Raw genomic sequence first — 20,700 nt, 5'->3', positions numbered from 1 at the left:
TTGAAATGAGGATGACTTTCATAATCAATTACGTCTTGCAATTAATTGACAGCACTTTTTCTTTCTTAGTGATATATAAAACAATGGGTATTTTACATCTTTAACATATATGTTACATGATAGATGATAGATAGATAGATCCATATATCTAAAAATGAAATTGCAGGATTTTGTAACTTGATTTTTTTCAGACAAATTTCTCCTGTTATCCTTCTCATCTCATCTAAAAGCTGGCCATATCAAAGGTTCCCCATTGGTCCCATAATTTATTTAGAGCTACTTTGCTCAAACCAATATTCAATAAAAAACTACGTGCTTACCTAATTATGTGCCTTAAGTGTCTTTACCTGACTAATGACTCACGGAAGAGACCTGGCTCTGTCCTGCAGAATTCATCCCAATATTTTATTTAATGATCTGTCAGGTGATTGCAAGATAGTATAGTGATAATGGAAAGGGTATAATTTTGGGGAACAAACCAATCTCAGGAAGAATTCCTGCTCCACCCCTTTTCAACTTTGTAACTGTGATAGTTGAAATCTCATTCTTTTCATCGGTAAAATGGGGATAATAATGCCTACCTACAAGAACAAGTTGTGAGAGATTACAGTTTTGTAAAATGCCTAGCACAGTGTCTGGCGTATAATAGTACATTAGCTCCCAATCTGGTCATACCTGAGTAACATTCTTCCTTGGTCAGAATTATTTATAAAATTGAAGCCCTATAGAAGAAAAAGCAGAAGCTATTATTCTGTCCTGAAGAAGCAAAAATATTTCACTGTGGTGCCACCCACATATATACCTAAAGTAACACCCATACATGGTAGTCTGCAAGTACATACAAAATGAATGACTTCGAGAAATACAAACCCACAGGCCATGTTCAGCTTCTTATTCTGGCTTAATCTGTCCGACCCTTAGAAGCCAGCCCTACGTTCATTTGGCATTACTTTCTCTGGCTATTGCTTAATGGCCTAAGATGGGCGTCTGACCCAGGGGTATTCTCTGGATTCCTCTCTTGAGATTTTGGGCCACGAGACACAGGAGAGTTAAGTGCAGTAAGATTAAGTCAGGTATTGGTAGGACAGTAGTGTAGGCCTCAGTGTTTCTCTGAGCTCTCTTAGGTCATTTGTGAGTTCATTCGTTCATTCATTCATTCATTCATTCATTCAACGAACATTTATTAAGAGTCTATTAAGTGCTATGCAGGTCTCTGAGCTCACTGGAATTTATAATTCAGCCTGGCCTGAGGCCTGATTATTTGACTTCTCTGAACGTCCATGAGCTTTGTCTTTATCCTTAAAATAAGCCTCATTTTTCATTGGCACTAGTCTGAATGTCATGTTCTTTTTCTTCAAAGAAGAGCTCTGAGTTAAACAGAGACTAATAATATCACAGAATTCAGGTGAAAGAGAGATCATTATGAACTCTCTATCAAGTTTCATCTCTATGACTTCAATGACTTGCCATGATCTCAAATTAAATTAATTAAAAATTCAATAAATTATTTGTTGCCCCAATCTGGCTTCCTCTAAGCCTGAAGAAGTCACTTTGTCCTCTGTACAGTTCTTAAGATCTTGTCTGTAATAAATGGTCTAGGAGTCTAAACCATACTTGAACAATATACAATTTCCTTCTTTGCTTTCCCTGAGCCCAGCCCCCTTCACTCGGAAGAGGGCCAGGTGTGGGACCCTAGTGAACAGGCCACACAGTGCCCCCAGCATACCTCAACACAGCAGCATTGTCAAGGCATTTGGATTCTCTGAGACAGATGGGACTGTACCTACCAGTTGTTGGTCTGTGGTCTCTATTTGGATTCTGAAGATAGGTCTGGTAGTTAAGATGTGGCCTTTCCATAGTTTACCTGGAAACATTCTCTACATGTATACAGAGAAGTTCGGGGATGCTGGCTCAACTACAAGAGCCAGGGACCCTTCTGGGACTATAGTGAATATCCCTGGAGAGACCAATCAGGAATTTCCTGGAGGTGAGGGTACAGGACTGGTTTCCTGGAGTCTCCTGAAGCTTGGCATAGACCTCATGACTGTGGGCTTGTCTTTAAGCTATGTTCGTCTTCATCTGCCCTGAGAAATGCCAGATGGGCGTTCTCTACTCCAATGTTTGAGGCTGAGTTCAATATGCCTGGCCCTTCATGGCTAGGGCCTCCTGAGAGCGTAGGCCAAGCTGGAACCCATGGTTTCATTTGGGTCATGTGGCCATAGATGGCAGCCAAGGGTTATATGTCTCCAAGTTGATGATAGCAGTCACTAGGGATTAAGCCTGAAGTCAAAGATCTAAAACAAGTTGGGCTGCCAGTATCAGAGTTCAAGGCTGTGTATGGGAAATAAATAAATCTGTGTCAGAGGCACATGGTGGAGATAAGATTTTGAGACTCTGAACACAGTGCTCAGCATTGCTTGCCTCAACAGCTCAGCATAGGCTTCTACAGCTTTGAGCTACACCTTGGGCCTGCTGGCTCATTCCTGCCCTTGGGATCGAAAGGCTCTCTCTTCACTGGTGTGAGGGCTCAGGACCCAGACTCTCCCTGGGAGTGCTGTCAACACACAGTACTCTCTCAGCACCTGGCCCACTCTCAGGCATTTGCAACTTTTTCTCCCAGGTTATGTCTATTTGCTTACGTGTCTTACCTCCCTTACTTACAATGTAAGTAACTGAATGATAGAAAATCAGTTTTATTCACCTTGAAACCTCCACATGTCCTAGCATGAGGGCGTAAGGGCAGACCACAGCTAAGGGCAAATGTACGCACTGTGCCTGGAGCCACCAACAAGAAAATGTCTCTAAAAACTGAAACCCAGCATCAGCCACCTGAGTGTCATACTAAAGTGTTCAAAAAAAAAAAAAAAAAAAAAAGGCATTAGGTGATAACACATGTCAAGAGACTACAAGGATGATGCTCCTTCCTCCACCAGTCCCTTCTGGGAACTATCCATCCTTCTTATAAGAACAGTTGCTTGCATCTTCTCCTTCAGATTGATGTCCTCTGAGAGACAGCAGTTTTTCTCCTCTTCCCCAGGCCCTAATCCTTTTTCCTCTGTCCTAGGAAACTATCTTAGATGACTATGTTTATTCCTCCTCATCCCCAGCTGAATCCTAGTACCATGGATAAAGAATTGCTATCAGGCTACTCTTTGTTGCTCTCTAATGATATTTCTTGGTCTTGGGAGAAGTTAATGAGGGACTCAAGACCTTCAATTGCAACCAAGCAGCATAATAATCTACTGTTCTTAAACTTTGTTGAGTTCTTCTCTATGAGTCATGCCCAAATGTATCCTGAAACTCAGACAAAGGATCTGCCCTGACTCTGAAACTATATTGAAAAAGGGATAACTGCTGCTACCACTGCAGGAACTTTCTTGAAGCAGCTGCTCACTCACTCTAATAAGGGAAGAAGTGGAATAAATGTGTGTGTTTCTTTTTAACCACGTGCTGTGCTCCAGGTGTGTTACATATCTTATCTTGCCTCGTCCTCCCCAGAAACACATTAGGCAGGTGGCATCAGGCACTATTAACGGTCTGAGATTTTACTCAACTTGCAAGCTAACAAGTTAATCCACAATAGTGTCATGGATGCTAGCAGAAGATTCCAGACTCCTAGATCAGACACTCATGGCACAGCAAATAGCATGAACATCATGTTCCAGTGAGTTCCCCTTGCTACCAAGTCCCATGGAGGGTGCAATGGAAGGACCTAGGTGGATACTGCACAAGCAATGGGTTTGCATCTCAGCTGAAGAAACTTGGGCTCAGGGAATCTGAATCTTTTCTAATAGGCAGTAAGTAAACCTGTTGGCCCTTTGCTCTGGAGGAAGAAGCAACACTGACTTCTCTAGAAAGAGACATTGCCTCTGTCTTCCAACGTTGTTCACTATAAATGAATTTGAAGAATAGTCCAGAAAAAAGACCATCAGTGTCTCTGCTTACAAAATGTGTAGAAACACAAGAGATCTATGGAGAATCATCTTCCATAGGTGGCATTTCCTCATTTTCCAAAAGGAAAATGATGGTTCAGAAAGTTAAATAAATTGCCCAAACTCACATAGCTGATGAGTGGTGAACTTGAGATCTTAATGCAAATCTATTAGGTTGCAGAATTCATGCTATTTTGACTTTACCACAACACCTCATGCAGAAATTTGACAGGAACTGAAATGTCTCCCAATCCCACTCAAGACCCCAATCAAACAATCTGGACTTACTGAAGGCCTAAGCCTGGAGCTTTAATAGCTGCAGTTTCTCCACATTGACCACTGGGAAGTGTCCAGGGTGGCTTACGTCTCCCAAACTGTTTCTGATAGGACTTGCTCAACCAATGTTTGTTGAATGAATCCCCTAAGATAAAAACAACCAAGTCTTCCTGATGCTCTTTTCATAATATCTGTCATGTCTGTTTGTCAATAGCAAAAAATAGTTAATATTCTTGATGCATCGACTCCAGGAACTTCCTTCTCTGAACAAACTCCCAGACTGCATGAGGAAAAATAAATAACCCTTTAAATTTCATTTCTATATGACAGCAACATAGGGGTTTCATCACTACATACTCAGACCACTGAAGTCTTAGCCAAATTTCATCTTCCTGCTTGTATTCTCTTTCCCCTCCACCCAATCTACACAACACTCAGTATTTTGAACACATTGCTTTCATCATGCCAAAACCCTATTCAAAAAATATTCAATGGATGGATTCTCCATTGCTTCCAGCATAGATTTGAAAATTCTCATATAATAATTCAAAGCCCTCCATAGCTGGCTGTAAGTGGTGATTCCACCTAGACTGCCTGTGATGTCCCTACCAAAGCCTCTATGCCAGGTAGGCTGTCATACTTACAGCATTCTTCAGTCATGTTCTATTCAGTCCTAGCTTTTAGTGCCGTCTGTCACTCTAGAAAACTTCTTTTTCCTCTGTTTCTCTTCTAAGAATCCTACCAAATTGCCAACAGCACTAGAATAATGAGTATCATGTTCTGTGCCTTAATTTGATCTAAAATATTTTTCATCTCATATATATATAATATTATATACATTACTAGATACCTTACCACTACATACTATATATGGTATAAACGACATTACAAATTGCATTATAAATTGCACTAAGAGACATAATATTACATGTTACTATAATTATGGTTAAATACTTCATGAAGAAAATATTTCAGACACTGTCCTGTAAACATTTATTGTCCTTCTGAAAATATAAAGAACATATGAGTCACCACTATTAATAGTACTGTTTTCTAAAGCTTTGGTTTCATTTAATAATGTGGCTAAAAAAAGAAATTATGTCCGTAATGTTCAGCCTGAGAATGTACTAATCAGTTGACTATAGAAAGAGATTAGAAGATGCTTCTGAAGTTGTAGCCGACTAAATTAAACATCTTTTCCTTTTTTAAAAAAAAAAATATGCTGCTTAGGTGACAATCCAAGTAGTTAGATGTTGATTAAAATGGACTCTAGTCTTGACAGAAAGATTTGTGGCTGTCCAAAACCTAATTTGGGCTAAAAATGGAAGTGATACGCGATTACATATAGAGGTCCACAAATACATGGAACTCTTTCCTTCCCTTTCTCATTCATCCATATGTACAAGGCGGCCATCTTCTGACAGCCAGGAAAAATATACCATTGATACAACAATCTCAGGTTAACTGTGTATTATTGAAGTAACCAAAATTCAATATAATACTAAAGATAGCAGAAAGCATACGGTACCCAACAGTTAACCAAGTACCACATGGTCCTAAAGAGTAGGGAATCTTCCAGGAGCTCAAACCAATTAAAGGTTTCAGGAATATACATAAGCCTAAATTATTATCTCTGTGGCCAAGACCTAACCAAGGACTCCTATTCACCTCCAGAGTGAAGAATCTGAGAGCCTGAACTGGCTGCTTTTACCCAAGGCCTCCCTGGTCCCATCCCTAGCTTGTGCCTATACAGTATGCTCTTTAAGGCACTGGAAGCTGTGGAAATTTGAAGTGATGGGAAGGACCATCTGAGGTGACACTGCGCAGAACCATGGGAGTGGTTGGCTTGGGACGTCATTTCACTGGGCTAACTACAGGAAATGTCCCTGTATTAAGACCCAGCTTTCATTACCATATAAGATCAGCTGGCCTTTCAGGTTGGGGTCACCAAGTTGGCTGCATATTTGAGAGATACCATATTCCAAGCCTTCACCTGTGTTTTCTCAGGTCCAGAAATTATATTCCACCAGTTTACACAATGGTGATTAGCCTCTTGGATGACAATTTCTACGAACAAATCTGCTGGGAGATTGGTTTGACTAGTAGGCCAAATACCTTAAGGTAAATTCTGTGCTCTCTTTCCTTCCTCAGAACAAAATCCACTTGAAAAACCAAATGAACAGTAAAAGATGATTTGCTAAACATTGTGGAGAATAAAGAGAGTTAGGTGACTTAATATTGAAGCACTTACTATGCTGTATTTTAATTCCACAATTCATTGTCTTTTTCTTCCTCTAGATTGTGAGACGCTCCATTCTTTGTGTCACTGCTGCCTTGTTCATACTAGGTGCCCAATAAATATTTGTGGAATAATTTAATTAGCTATCATGCCCTTACATTCGCACTATTCAAATACCTATAAATTAAATCTGATAACTAGCGAAGAAGCACATTTCTTCTTAAAGTGCTGAAGATAAAATAACCAAGACTTACAACCAATGCAATGACCATTAACAAGTGTGGCAAATAACATGTGAGAGAGAAGTAACAATCAGCACACATCAGTATACCAGCTCTACTGGGACGAACACTCCATTTTTGTTAATGCATCTTGTTTCTTCAAGGACTACATTAAGCCAGAGTCTAGCTTTCATTCCATCAAATTCTGCTTGAGTTTATACCTTTATATGCTCAGGTAAAACGAATGCTAAATCTACAGTTTCTCAGGAAAGTAATAAGTAAGTAAAGTGAAAAAGATCAAGATGAATCAGGCTCTTCATTACATTGCAGGTAACACTAGAATGTTAGTTCCACTTGGTAATTAAAGACACCTACAGCAGAATCTTATCCACCATCCTGACAAGTTGAAAACTGATGTCTATCTGGGACTATCTGCAGGAGAAAGGTGTCTCTTCATGTCATTAGGACATAGTTGTGTTATATTTTCCAAGCTCCATCTTAATTTATGTTGTTTACAATATATCAGTAAAAGACAGCTCTGCTTGACTGTAATATCATTGAAATTGTTTAAAAACTGTTTTAGAAGTAGGTCAAGGGAACAAGTATAGAAGGCATCAGGTCTTCTGCAATGCAAGTCAGAAATACAGAAACTTAGGTTCCTTACAGATGGGGTGGCTCCTCCACGGTCTGTGTAGAACTTCACTCCAGGGGAGCCAACTCGATTCCCAACCAAAGGGTGAGCTGCTCAGCCCTGAGCTTTTATTCCTGACCTGAGGTCACATGGCCTTACCCACACACCAAGGGCTTCTGTTGTGTCATTAGCATGTCAGTGACCACACTCAAAACCATGCAATCAACAGCTCTATTTTCAATGAAAAGATGTAAAATATGTGTCACAAATCTCCTCAGCTCCTCCAATCGCCTGCATTTCAAATATAAGATTAAAGCATTTGGGATACTCTTCCTATTTCAAACCATTACTTGCTACTCTTGAAAGGGACTGTTTAATACACACGAAATAGATGCATTGTGGGTAATACTGCAAGCCAGATCAAAACAACTCCCCAAAAAAGTCACAAGAATACCGCAGCCACAAATTTGTGAAGAAAAAACTAAACAAATAGTTATGCAAAAAAAACAAACAAAAAATAGTTAATGTTCCTGATGGATAGACTCCAGGAACTTCCTTCTGTGAATAAATAAACTCCCATAGTATGTGAGAAAAAATAAAAACTACTGCAGAAATGGGAATAGACAAACTAAAAATAACCAGACCATCTAAACCTTTAAATCATCCTTCTCTCTGTATCCCACCCTCATTTCCCAACACTCTCCCTGACCACACAAACACATGTTCAAATTCACATTTCATGGACTGGGAAAAGGAAGCCAAACCTGACAGGATAAACCTCCACTGGGAGGCTGAAGTGGGTGGATCATCTGAGGTCAGGAGTTTGAGACCAGCCTGGCCAGCATGGCGAAACCCCACCTCTACTAAAAGTACAAAAATTAGCCGGGCGTGGTGGTGGGCGCCTGTAGTCCCAGCTACTCAGGATGCTGAGGCAGCAGAATTGCTTGAACCAGGGAGGCAGAGTTTTCAGTGAGCAGAGATCAGGCCACTGTACTCCAGCCTGGGTGACAAGAGCGAGGCTCTGTCTCAAAAAAAAAAAAAAAAAAAAAAAAAAAGATAAACCTCCAAATTTAACACCCAGCCTCCTTACATTTTTGCCCTAAGCAAAAAGGAAAACAGTCTCACTTATTATATTATAAGAAAACTACAGGTAATAAATTATCCTGAATTCAAACGCATTAATAAAAAGTCGCTCATTTCAATTAAAATGAGAAGTAATCTCTTCTTCTTCTCCTTCTCCTCCTCAGCCTCCTTCTTCTCACACCATCAAAAATAGACCAGATAACTGATTTTCCACTCATTTCTTTGGTTAGCTGAGTAGTTGCGAGACACCCTAGCTAGAGTTGAGGGCTCTGGGACCAGTTTCTCATCTTCTTCAACTCCTGAGGGAGTGAGATGAACACAGCCTGTGCATGCCTTGAGCTTCCCCGGACAGGATACATTCCATCTTATGTCACTCCTTAAAGGTTTACTGATCTTAGAAAGTGCTGGGTCATCCTTTAGAACTAGTTCAGTAAAAAGTTTTCTTGGCAATGAAAGATATTCACTATGAATACAAAGCAGGGCAAAATGAAGCTTTTTTTTTTTTTTTTTTTTTTTTTGCAGGTCATGTTCAAAGAAAGGGATAGATAGTAAGAAATACTTCCTCAGACAGGCCTGAGATTTTTACAGTTCTCTAATCTTTGCACAACTTCAAAGCTATGACGAGGGTTACAGAGTGATGCCATGATGCAACCACCAACACATCAAGCCTGGACCCATGCCTACTGGGACTGCAGCCAGATTCAGGGGCCTGAACATTCGAAAAGCATTGGTCAGACGTGTAGACAGTCTTCCCTTTACTTTAAGCAAAACGGTTCAGTAACATTCACATTTCTTCAATGTCTCTTATCAAATCTTTAGCATTCCAAACAGCTACTACTGACAATGCCCAGGAAAAAAATTCTTTTTCCTCCTGAAATCTGAGCAGCAAAATAAATGCTAAAAGAAATGGAAATATGTATTTCTGAGTCGTGACATGTTTAGCAAGAATAAAATATGCAAGAATTAGAAAAGTTTCACTCAAGTCACAGACAAGAAAATGCAATAGTGAGATGAAATATGAAGACGCTTATCCTCACTAGCAATAGGGAAAGCACAAATTAGAATCACAGAGATACTGTTTTTCATCTAAGATATTTGCAAAGAATCCAAAATGGGATAAGAGCCTGTGTTGGTAAGGTTGTGAAAAAACGGATCCTCTAACCACACATTGTTGGCTTTTGCACTGTGACACCTGACTGGGAGAGCCTTTGACAGTGCCATCCCACTTTTGAGAATCGATCTTACAGAAAAAAAGGTGCAAACCTAAGGAGAGAGTATAAATCATTGTTGGTAGTGGTAGAAAACTACAAAAACCTAAACGTCCATCAGTAAGGTACCAGTATTCAAGTATAATATACCCACACTGTATACTATTTTTCAGTTCTTAAAATTTGTGAAAATAAATATAATGCAAAAGCTATTGGAACCCCCAAAGCACTTAAAGCCTTGAGAAAGATGTGACTGTGATCTGAATCACATATGGTTATAATTTCTGTTTCTCAGATTATACATTAACTCACTTTCTTATTTTTCTTGTTCTCTACAATGGCTAGAGATAATTAAATGTCCAGGACAAAAATCTCCTGCCTTCTTAATGACCTTTGCTATAGATTGACTTCCTCTTTGGTACCTTGCTTTGCTAAGACCACATGACAGAAAACCCATGACCACTATGCCCTCTGTAATGAATGTTAAATGTACCCTTTCCAAAGAGAAACGCTGCCTATAAACCAATCAAATTGCTGTAACTATGTGCCAACCCTGTCTGAAAAATGAAATACTGCTAAAAACTTCCCTGTCTCTGACTATATAAATGAAACCTTAATTTCCCTACTTTAGAACGCTGACTCTATTCCTTTGGAGTTGGCATGTTTGAGTTGGCCATCCTCACAATATGCACTTAAATAACCTCTCCTTAAATTGGATTCTGACACTTCTGACTACGTTAGGTTGACAAAATAATAAATTAGATGGGCATGTATTGACTAGGAGGAATTTTCATTGTATATTGTTGAATGCAAAAATCAAGTTGCTGAGTCATATTTGCATCTGCACCATTTGGGGGAGGAATAAAACACCATTTTTATGTGAACACGAACGTCCATGCATTTGTATGAGCATTGAGAAAGGTGAGAAAGGATATGCACCAAATTGGTAATGTCGGCTGCTGCAAAAGGGTGAGGTTGGACAGGGAGAAGATGATTCACTGTGTTTTATATTCCTCTGTATTACTTGACTGGTTACAATAAGCACATATATAACTGTTAATTTTTTTTTTTTAATTTGTATTTACTTGCTCTGGAGATAAATGACTACTGAGGAACATTTAAACGTTAGGACATGCTAAATTATTCAAAAAACCAGGTATATCTTTTGTATCTAGTTCCTGAAAACATTTCCAATATTTCAAATAGATTTTTTTACAAAGAAAATACCTATATAAATCTGTTTGTGGCTAGTGCAATTATAGACAATCTTGAACACTTTTTTTTAACAACTGACTGAATCTAGAGATTTTTTTTTTAAACAGATCAAACGATCTTAAGAATTCATTAATGGAATTTATGGCATGCTGAACATAAAAGCAGGAAGAGGCCTATGTTCTCTTTCAAAATCCTTCCCAGATGGCAAACAAAGCTCGAAAATGAAAGTCTGCAAATAAGATGACTGAAAGAGGGGCTTAATAATCAGTGGCTTTGAAAACGTATGTTCGCTTTTAAAAGGTGACTCTTCAGAAGTTTAGCACAGTAAAGCAACTACGAAAGGTAGCAATGACCCTGTGTCCCCACTTACCTAGTCTAGGCAATGACCCTGTGTCCCCGCTTACCCAGTCTAGGCAATGAGGGAAGCCACTAAGGAGGCTTTCCCTAATGTAATGGAACAACATGGAAATACAATGAAAGTCGAGCTTTAAAAGGTGCTCTATGACTCCAAAGCCTTTTTATGTATTTTCTGCATTTTTATGACCTAAGTAATTTTTAATTTTTCACCATCTTATTTCCTATAATTTGTGCTGTAAGTGCTCAATTCTAGCACATTTAATTTGTATATTGCAGGCAAGCTAAACATAATATCTCCTTTACTTTTTTTTTTTTTTTTTGAGATGGAGTTTCGCTCTTGTTGCCCAGGCTAGAGTGCAATGGCGCAATCTTGGCTCACTGCAACCTCCACCTCCCAGGTTCAAGCAATTCTCTGGCCTCAGTCTCCCAAGTAGCTGGGATTACAGGCATGCACCACCACGCCTGGCTAATTTTGTATTTTTAGTAGAGATGAGGTTTCACCACGTTGGTCAGGCTGATCTTGAACTCCTGACCTCAGGTGATTCTTCCTGCCACAGCCTTCCAAAGTGTTGGGATTACAGGCGTGAGCCACTGCACCTGGAATCCTTTACTTTCATTTGACTGAAAATAATTATCTCTGTACATAGAATTTAACATGTGACTTTTTCTTGATCCTACATGATATGCAAATATCAATAATTATTTAGTAAATCACACAAGTCTAGCAAAACATTTTTTATACTACATTATTGGTAAAAATTAAAATCAACAAAATCCAGCCTTAGGTCCTTCAATCTATTGTTCAATAAACAAATTGAGTCATTAGAATTATTTAAGTCAAAACCACAAAAACCTTTTACTTTCTCTTGAGAATCAAGGAAGACTTTTCTCTCACCAGAATCAGATTTTGTTTCATAGCAGGGTTTAGATTCTATAGGCTCTTTCTCTCTTTAAGTGCTGGTAGAGGTCAATAATGTTAATATGTTAACATGTTTTTATTCCTAAGGATGAAGGAAAATCAGCTAAACTCATCTCATCTTGCTATGACCATTTCGCCGGGTTTCTCGGCCTCAGCACTCTGGAATTTTGGGTAGGGGAACTCTTTGTTGTGATTGTGGGGAACTGTCCCGTTCACTGTACAATGCTCAGCAGTATATCTGGCCTCTGCCAACTAGATACGAGTAGTACTCATCCCCCCATTTGTGGCAATCAGCACTGTCTCTAGACATTGACCATTTCCAAAATTGAGCCATTGACAATGCATTGAGGAAGCTCTGCTCATCAGACACAGAGACAGCTGCATGCCCATAATTTTGGCTGACACTTGTGTTCACAATGCGTTAGGCACTGTGCCGAAGATTTTATGCACATTATTTCATATGCATCCCTAATTTATAAAGAGAAAAATTGATGTTCACAGACAGAAAGTGGTTGAGCTGGGTTTCCCTGCTTTTTCTATACTCAGGTGACCAATAACCCCTGTGTGTCCCTGGCACTCTCAGCTTTGGAAGCTGGTCATGTGTTTGTGGTCACGTGTTTGTAAATAGATCTCCCTTACCCAATGCATGCAATCATGTATGCAGGGATAGAACCGGGTATAACTCTACCCAAATGAGTAGAGATGGACAATGAAGGAAAGAACTTTGGAATTCTCCCATCTCTAGTAAGTAGCTGAAAATCACTTATCACTATAGGTTTCCAACGGTATACAAGATGACTGTGAAGACAATAGACACAGAAGACTCAAATTGCCTGAAAGGGTTTAGAGCACTGTAAGAGCCTCCCAATATCTGATGGTCTCTTGGGTTGTTCCTGCTGTAATCAGGAAACTAACTGCAGACCTCTGTCCCTGAAGGTAGACAGAGCTCCGTCTCCTTCTCTCAGAGGGCAAAGCAGAGTTCAAGATCACACTCAGATCAGCCAGAGTGCCCTGGTCTTGGCTTGAAGCCCAGGGTACAATCCTAGTTCCTGGTAGGGCTTTGACTGTGTTGACCTTCCCAGATCCTGGCTGCTTCTTATTTAACTGGAGCCAAGGACTCACTCAGAAGTTCCAGGGCTAAGCGATCCCTTGGCCTGCCTCACACTGACCTTGAGCTGCAGCATTTACCCAGCCTCTTGTGAGTGAACTCCAGCAGTGAGCTGCTATTCATCACATCCTGTGGTAACATCCCCTGCGTCCCTCTTCCATTTCCTTTTCTCTGGAGACACTAGTGCCTGTGCTGTTTCAGGTAATGGACACTCAAATGCCTCTTTTAGACTCTGAAAATCGGATGGGGCAACCCCTCACCTCTGAGGCTTAGTGGGCTGTTATTTTATAAATAACATGTTTGTATAAATGATTAGTGCTTTATATTATATTCCACCTTGGGTGAAAAATAGACTTTGCTTTAAAAAAAAAATCCTTCTGACTATACTTCCTCTTAGAGTTCTAAACTCTGCACTTTTCAAAAGAGTCTGTACTTTTGGGCCTAGCAAGCAGAAAGAGGGGAGTGTCTCTTGATCTGGGGACAAACATTTCCCTAAAATTCTCCTGGTAGAAAAAGAACTCGAAATAGAAGTGAAAGTGAGTTGCCGAAAAATAAGAAAAGTTATATTTCTTGCCCTTCTGAGTTTGTGAACTCACTGGCTACCTGCTTGATATTGAACTAGATATATGGTGGATATGTGCAGATTAGAGCTATTAAACTAGAGTATAGAGAGAACAGACTCACCAAGATGAAAAAGTAAAATCATTGAAGGGGTTGGAAGGTCAACATAATAACACATAAAACAGATTTTCATCTGGAAAAGGGACATCTCTAGAGACTGTTCATACAAGGGGGCTTATTCAAAGAGAAAGGACAGTCAGCTCTTTTCTCAGCAAGCAAGAAGGCTGGGCTAAAATTTCAGCAAGCATGATTATGAGTCTGTTTTAGGGGATACTTTCAGGTTATAAATTAAATGTAGCTCTCCGTGGTGTAGAAAAGCTTGGAAAAAGTCTTTTCTGACAACCCCAGTGGGAGATTCAGGACATGATTATTCTGATGAAAGGCACAGATCCGGCCAGATGTCTCTGAGTAGTTTTTCTTTTCTTTTCTCTTTTTCCTGCCTAATGATCTAGGAATATGCCTACAATTTTGATACTATGGGAGAGGAATTCCAATGCTGGGTCTGCAACTAATTGGCTCTGAGCAAGATTCTTATTCACTCTCACCTCCATGCCTCATGTATAAGTAAGGGTGACAGCATGTCATACATATAAATCCGTAAACACCATGGTGATGAGTGAGGTGGAGAGTCTAAGAATAGTCTGATATCAAATACAGGAATGTGAGGAAAAAAGAAAGTTCTACTTTCAAGGAAATTTGCTACACAATTTGAACAGAATCTGATAAACACCAAAGTACATATTATAGATAAAATAAGCATTTCTTTTTAAGTTACTAAATGTCATGCGCTTTATATAAGCTAACAGAAAACATAATTCAATAATCATTTAAATGTAGTCTGCGTCTTAAAAATAATTTGGTGATCACTGGTCTCGTGTTGAGACAGGAGCCAGGATAATAATTACTTAGACTTTTTTGTATTTGTGGGGCACATGCCGAAAGTTGTTTATACATTAAAACTATAATTAAGCTTTTACATTAATGAAGCAGTAATTAAAACTTTGGAACTGCCCCAGGTGTTTCTGTGGCTAATGTAAGCTCATGTTTGATCTTATTTTTCTCTCCGCGGCAGTCACAAGGCTTAAGGATATGGGATGAGGGTTTAAAAGAAAATATAAACAATTTTAAAAACAGCTACAACTTCGGAAGCTATGGAAAGCTTATCTTCCCTTGTTTTCCTGAGTCTTTGATGATTAATACATTTAGAGCCAAATTTAAGGGCATCGCTCTAGTCCTACTGAATCAGAATCTTTGAGGTTAACTTCGCACATCTGTGTTTTGTTAATCTCCACCAATGACAATGATGGGCAGCCAATGTCAAAACCCACTGATTTTAAATAATATAGTGTGATGTAAGGGGCATTACTGTGAGCTCTGCACTATTCTAGGTCCTGGAGAGACAATGATTATCAGAGCAGACAGGGCTCTGCTCTCCTGAAGCTTTAGAGACACATGATGAGCAGGTGAGCAACAACTGACCTGGCTGTGATAGCGCGAACAGGGCAATGTGATGGAGTGACTGGAGACAGGCTTTGTCACCGTGCAAGACCAACAATGGTCCGAGAAGTTGCAGAAAGCCTCTCTAAGATGGGTCAGTACACTCGGCCTTAAGAAGGAGTTGCTATGTGACATTCCAGAATAAAACAGATTTCCAGGGAGCCGTAACAGCTCGGTCAGATGCCCTAAGGGTAAAACCTGCTTGGTACATCAAAGGATCAAAAAGATGCCTGTTGACTGGAGCAAGACAACAATGCAATTTGTTCAGTACCATCAGAGAATTTCATGTAAGTGCCTTTTCCATAGATCTAAAATTTACTTAATCTTATACCACTCAAAAATTTACTCATTTTGTATAAAACCTTCCTCTCATGGATGGGTGACACAAAATGCATAAGACATGCTTCTTAATCTCAAAGGACTTAGAGGTCCATGATGTACCCACTGTGAAAATAAATATGATTTAAAAGCTGTTGGAACCCTGAAGACACTTTAAGCCTTGAGAGGGATGTGACTGTGATCTGAACCACACAGGGTTGTGACTTTTGTTTCTCAGATCATAGAACAACTTGTTTCTTATTGTTCTTGTTCTGTACAATGACTAGAGAGGCTTAAACAACAACAGGGACAAAAACTTGCTGCCATCTTAATGACGCTTGTTATGGATTAACTTCCCCTTTCTTGTCCTGCTTTGCTTAGGCCAGTTGACAGAAAACCCATAACTACTATACCCTCTGTAACAAATGTTAAATGTATCCTTCCCAAAAAGAAACACAGCCTATACAGCCAATCAAATTGCTGCAACTGTGTGCCACCTTTGTCTGAAAAATGTTGTAATCCTGCTAAAAACTCCCTGGTCTCTGACCATACGTAAATGAAACTTGAACTTCCCTACTTCGGAACGCTGACTCCATTCCTTTGGAGCTGGTGTTTACAGGTGGGCTATCCCCAAACTTTGCCCTGAATAAACCCTCTTTAAGTCAGATTCTGACCCTTTTGATTATTTTAGGTTGACACCAACTAACGATAAATAAGAAAAGAAGACATTAAATGCTTTAACCAAGGTTTAAACTATGCGCTATTAACACAAATAAGGAATGTTTAATTCCAATAGTTGATACCAAAGATCTTCATAGAGATAATATTGTCTGAGTTTGGTCTTACAAAGTGGGAAGATTTCATTCTCGTTTCGGCAGCACATATATTAAAACAAGATTTTGACAGATAGAGGTAGGGAGGGCATCTTATATGGAAGGTCATTGGCAAAGTATCAGATACGTTAAAAGAACCAAGAGTTGCTTAATTGTGTAGGGTCAGGGTTCTAGGGCACCCTAAAGATAGTAGGAAATACGCCAAAAAGGACATTTGGTCCAGATCATAGAGGACATTGAATCGCACAATAAGGAGTCTGGAAGTAGTAGAGAAGCACAGATTTTTGAGCAGGGGAATGACAGGATAAGAGATGTGTTTAAGGAAGAAAACACTACTTTCTTGGTGCTATGATGTATTTCATGCATGACCTGAGGGGTTGTTGAGTTATAAACGTCCTTAACCTTTAAACAAAAAGCTCAGTAATGCTGAGACTGTAGAGTTAATGGGTCTTCTGGATCTTAGCCTGCTGTCAGCTGGCATTTCTAGTTTATTGTAAACTAGAAGCTTCCAAAGGAAATGGAAAATGACACCTAATACTAATCCTATAATTAAGCAAAACAAAAACTCAAAATCCATAAGTAGTTCCAGTCCACTACTATTAGAAACTAAAAAGCATGGGGCCTTGTCCTTTTATCGGCTGTTTTTTTAGAAAAAAAAAAAAAAAACTTTTCAGAAGACTTTTCCACAAAATTCTCTATCTATCTGAATCATTATGATTTAAGAGACTTGATCTAAAAATTGAACCATCAGTGTTAGCCTCAAGAAAAGCAAAAAAACCATTGGGTTGTGAGCTCCTTGAAGACTTGGGCCGGGCTTCATGACCACCAAGGCCCTAGCTCACTCTGCAAGGCTCCTAGCAGTTGCTCAATGAAAACTGGTTGTATAATGAATGCATAACAGCTTGCATTCTTACACTGATTCTGGAATTGGGGAAGGAGGACATATATACACACATGAATTCATATATGTGTTTTTCATATATTTTTCATCTATATGTGTTTTGCATATGTATGTTTTTCATATATATGTTTTCATATTTGTAACAGTCATATGTTTTCCATATATATGGCTATTTTCTGTCCTTCCTCAGCACCCGCAGCAGTTTGGTGGCCTGTGAAGTTCTGCCATCACAGAGAGAGCACCAAAGGCAATAATTCACAGAAAAGCTGCTTGGGACTTTTGCAACCATTCTTCAGTCCACTGGTTCTCAGCTATTTTTCCACCCCGATATTCCTGAGGACTATGGCACACCTATGAGGAACAGTGACTCCGTGTGACAGGAACAGACACACCCACACCCCACCCTACCCAGAAAGCATATCAGAAGAGGGAAAAGGAAAGGATGAGGGAAAGGAAAGGGGAATATAAACATAAGCAGTTTGAACAAAAAAGTTCCTAAGTCCTTCTGCTATACCCTATCAGGACAGGTCTTAGCCACAGCTTCCATTCCCCCAACTTGAAAATCAAGTATCATTTAAGTGGATGGCTTTCAGAGTTAGAGGGGCCTGAACCTAGTCCTAGCAACACAATTATCAGTGGAGTGATCTCAGTCATCACATTTAGCTTCTCTAAGCTTCACTTTCCTCATCTGCAAAACAGAGAAGATAATAGTAACTATCTCAAACAGCTACTTGGAGGATTAAATGAGACTAAATTGTATAAACCGTTGGGCACAATGTTTAACACATGAGGATAATAAATAGATGTGAACAATTATTATTAACAACCAGCCCTTATAATTAAATGTTTGCTAAGGAGGACACGGATGCTAATCAAAGCTTCCAAGAAATCAGGTGGGACACTTGTGATAGATCCAACTGTCATTGGGCTTTATCAACAAAGTATATGTGCAAGTCAGGTGCAGATATGAGAGAGGTGAGTCCATGCGGGTCAGTGCAGACTCAGGCCCGCCACCAAAGCCGACCATACGCAGCAAAGTGCTTGGTTGGTATTTGGAACCACGACTAATTTTCCCTTTTCTTTCTGGGTTCTTATTAATTCAGAAAAGGGGGCTCAGCCCTAGTTGGAAAGTCAACACAGGGAACAAAAAACTGATGCTGATTTTCTTAGGAGTTAAGATGGGGCTCTCTGTTAAGGGTCTACTTCCTGCCCCAGGACTTGCTGGCAGATAAAATCAAGGGCTCTCTGGCAACAGCACATCCCCTGGTGGCCAGATGATGTCACTGCAAGTTTTTCTCCATTAAAAGAACAGAGTATGAATGAGTCACATCACAGCTGCAATTTTATTTCTCCTACCCGGGATAGACTATGTTCTAAGCTACCAGCAAGTACATTCTGGGATCCTGCTGAGGCAACACCAGATTAAAAAAAAAGTTTTTTATGTTGTTCTCAAAACTCTGATTGCTGCAGATTGAACCCAAAGAACTTTATTCTGCTCAGGTCAGCCGGGTTCTGAAACTCTTGGCATTAAAAGCAGGTGTCAGTATGGCTGGGTGACAATCATAAACCTACAGTTAAATGTCTGGTGTCCTGAGTGCCAGGCTCATCAGGAAAACAAAAATTTCCACTTGTAGTCAAAGCCAACCTCAGCCCCTCCCACTATTCTCCTACAACAAAGGCCCTAAGGGAACAGTGAGGAGAGAACATGGTTTTCTTTCCCCGGGCATCTACAGAAGCTATCACGAAAGCTGATATGTCAGGGTCCTTCATTCATAATTTTGTTCAAATCTTTTGATTCTACTTAGATTATGCTTTAGAATAGCAAGGTCCATATGCTATCATACAGTATGAATACTGGCTCTTTTTAATTTCTTCTTGAACTTACCTTGTTAAAAATAATAATAGCTCGTAATGACAAGGTATGTCAGTGCCCAATGAACAGAAGGGAGGGGGAGAAAAAACAGAGGTATCTGGAGGCCACTGAGGACAGGGAGACATTCCACAGTTGTTCACTTCTTCCTTCGCTCCCAGCTCTCTCTCCTCAGATGATAGGGAGGTAAACATGCTTAGAGTTCATTTGGTCTTACACTCAGAATATCTGCACCCTTTTTCTCTATTTTGATGAACTATATGCCAGGATAGCCAAACAAGTAGAAAACACTGCTGTTCTTGCACATCTACAATGCCGCACATGAAACATTACACAATGGGTAGGTTTCTCTGCACTGTTTCAGTTAGAAGAAAGAACACAATTCACCCAATTTTAAATACATCGTTATCCCTTCACCATTTCTTTTCAAAATCAAAGAAAAGGAATTAAGTCCATATTTTGATGGGAGCTGGGAAAAAAAAAACACATTTGGCCTCTCTCTTCTTCATTTAGAAAAGGAAAAGTTTCTTCCTTTCACAGAAACACATCAAGCAAGTGGACAATGAGCAACACACAGGTGCAAAAGCCAAAGGACAATTTGTTCTTCTGCAAAATCATCCACCAGGAAATAAGGCTAAGAGTATTACTGAGAATAAAGAAAACATGGCTGGAACAAAATAAACAACAACACAACTCCACAGCAAGAAAAGAAAACCCAAGATCAGCAAGGAATGATTCAGTGTAAGAGAGAAATGTTAACTGTAGTTACGAGGACAAGTCAATTTAAAATCATATTAAGATTCCACATAATGTTATATGATATACAAATCACTATAGTCAATATATAGAGTGAAGACAAGACAACCTTATTGCTATTGCAATAATGGTGCCATTGTTTCCTTAATGTGGCAACAGAGAATGATATATTCAGTACAACATACTCTAAAGCAGGGGTCCCCAATCCCTGGGTTACAGACAGTCAGGAACTAGGCCATGCAGCAGGAGGTGAGTGGCGGGCAAGCCAGCAAGGCTTCGTCTGTATTTACAGTGGCTCCCCATTGCTTGCATTATAGCCTGACCTCTGCCTCCTATGGGATCACTGGCAGCATTTGATTCTCAAAGGAGCACAAATCCTAATGTAAACTGCACATCAAGGGATCTAGGTTGTTCGCTCCCTATGACAATCTAATGCCTGATGATGTCACTGGCTTCCATCACCCTCAGATGAGACCATCTAGATGCAGAAAAACAAGCTCAGGACTCCCACTGACTCTACATTTTGGTGAGTGGTATAATTATTTCATTATACATTACACTATAATAATAATAGAAATAAAGTGCACAATAAATACAATGTGCTTGAATCATCCCAAAACCATCCCCCGACCTTGGTCTGTGGAAAACCTGTCTTCCACAAAACCAGTCCCTGGTGTCCAAAAGGTTGGAGACTGCTGCTGTAAAGCCTGCTGGG

General features: G+C 39.7%; 1 protein-coding gene and 1 long non-coding RNA gene across 7 annotated transcripts in view; one reads left to right on the top strand and one right to left on the bottom strand.

Moving 5' to 3' along the window:
• TPD52L1 (TPD52 like 1) overlaps positions 1 to 20,700 on the bottom strand; it is a 102,447-nt gene that overhangs the window by 44,578 nt on the left and 37,169 nt on the right.
• Positions 13,261 to 19,943, top strand: LOC114677481 (uncharacterized). The gene is made up of 3 exons (XR_013416186.1): positions 13,261 to 13,390; positions 15,199 to 15,594; positions 17,550 to 19,943. It is a non-coding gene; the product is annotated as an uncharacterized LOC114677481 (long non-coding RNA).

The sequence above is a fragment of the Macaca mulatta genome, chromosome 4 (genome assembly GCF_049350105.2).
Source record: "Macaca mulatta isolate MMU2019108-1 chromosome 4, T2T-MMU8v2.0, whole genome shotgun sequence".
Classification (NCBI taxonomy): Eukaryota; Metazoa; Chordata; class Mammalia; order Primates; family Cercopithecidae; genus Macaca; species Macaca mulatta.
Note: the sequence above shows the minus strand (reverse complement) of the source record. Positions and strands in the feature narration are given on the sequence as shown.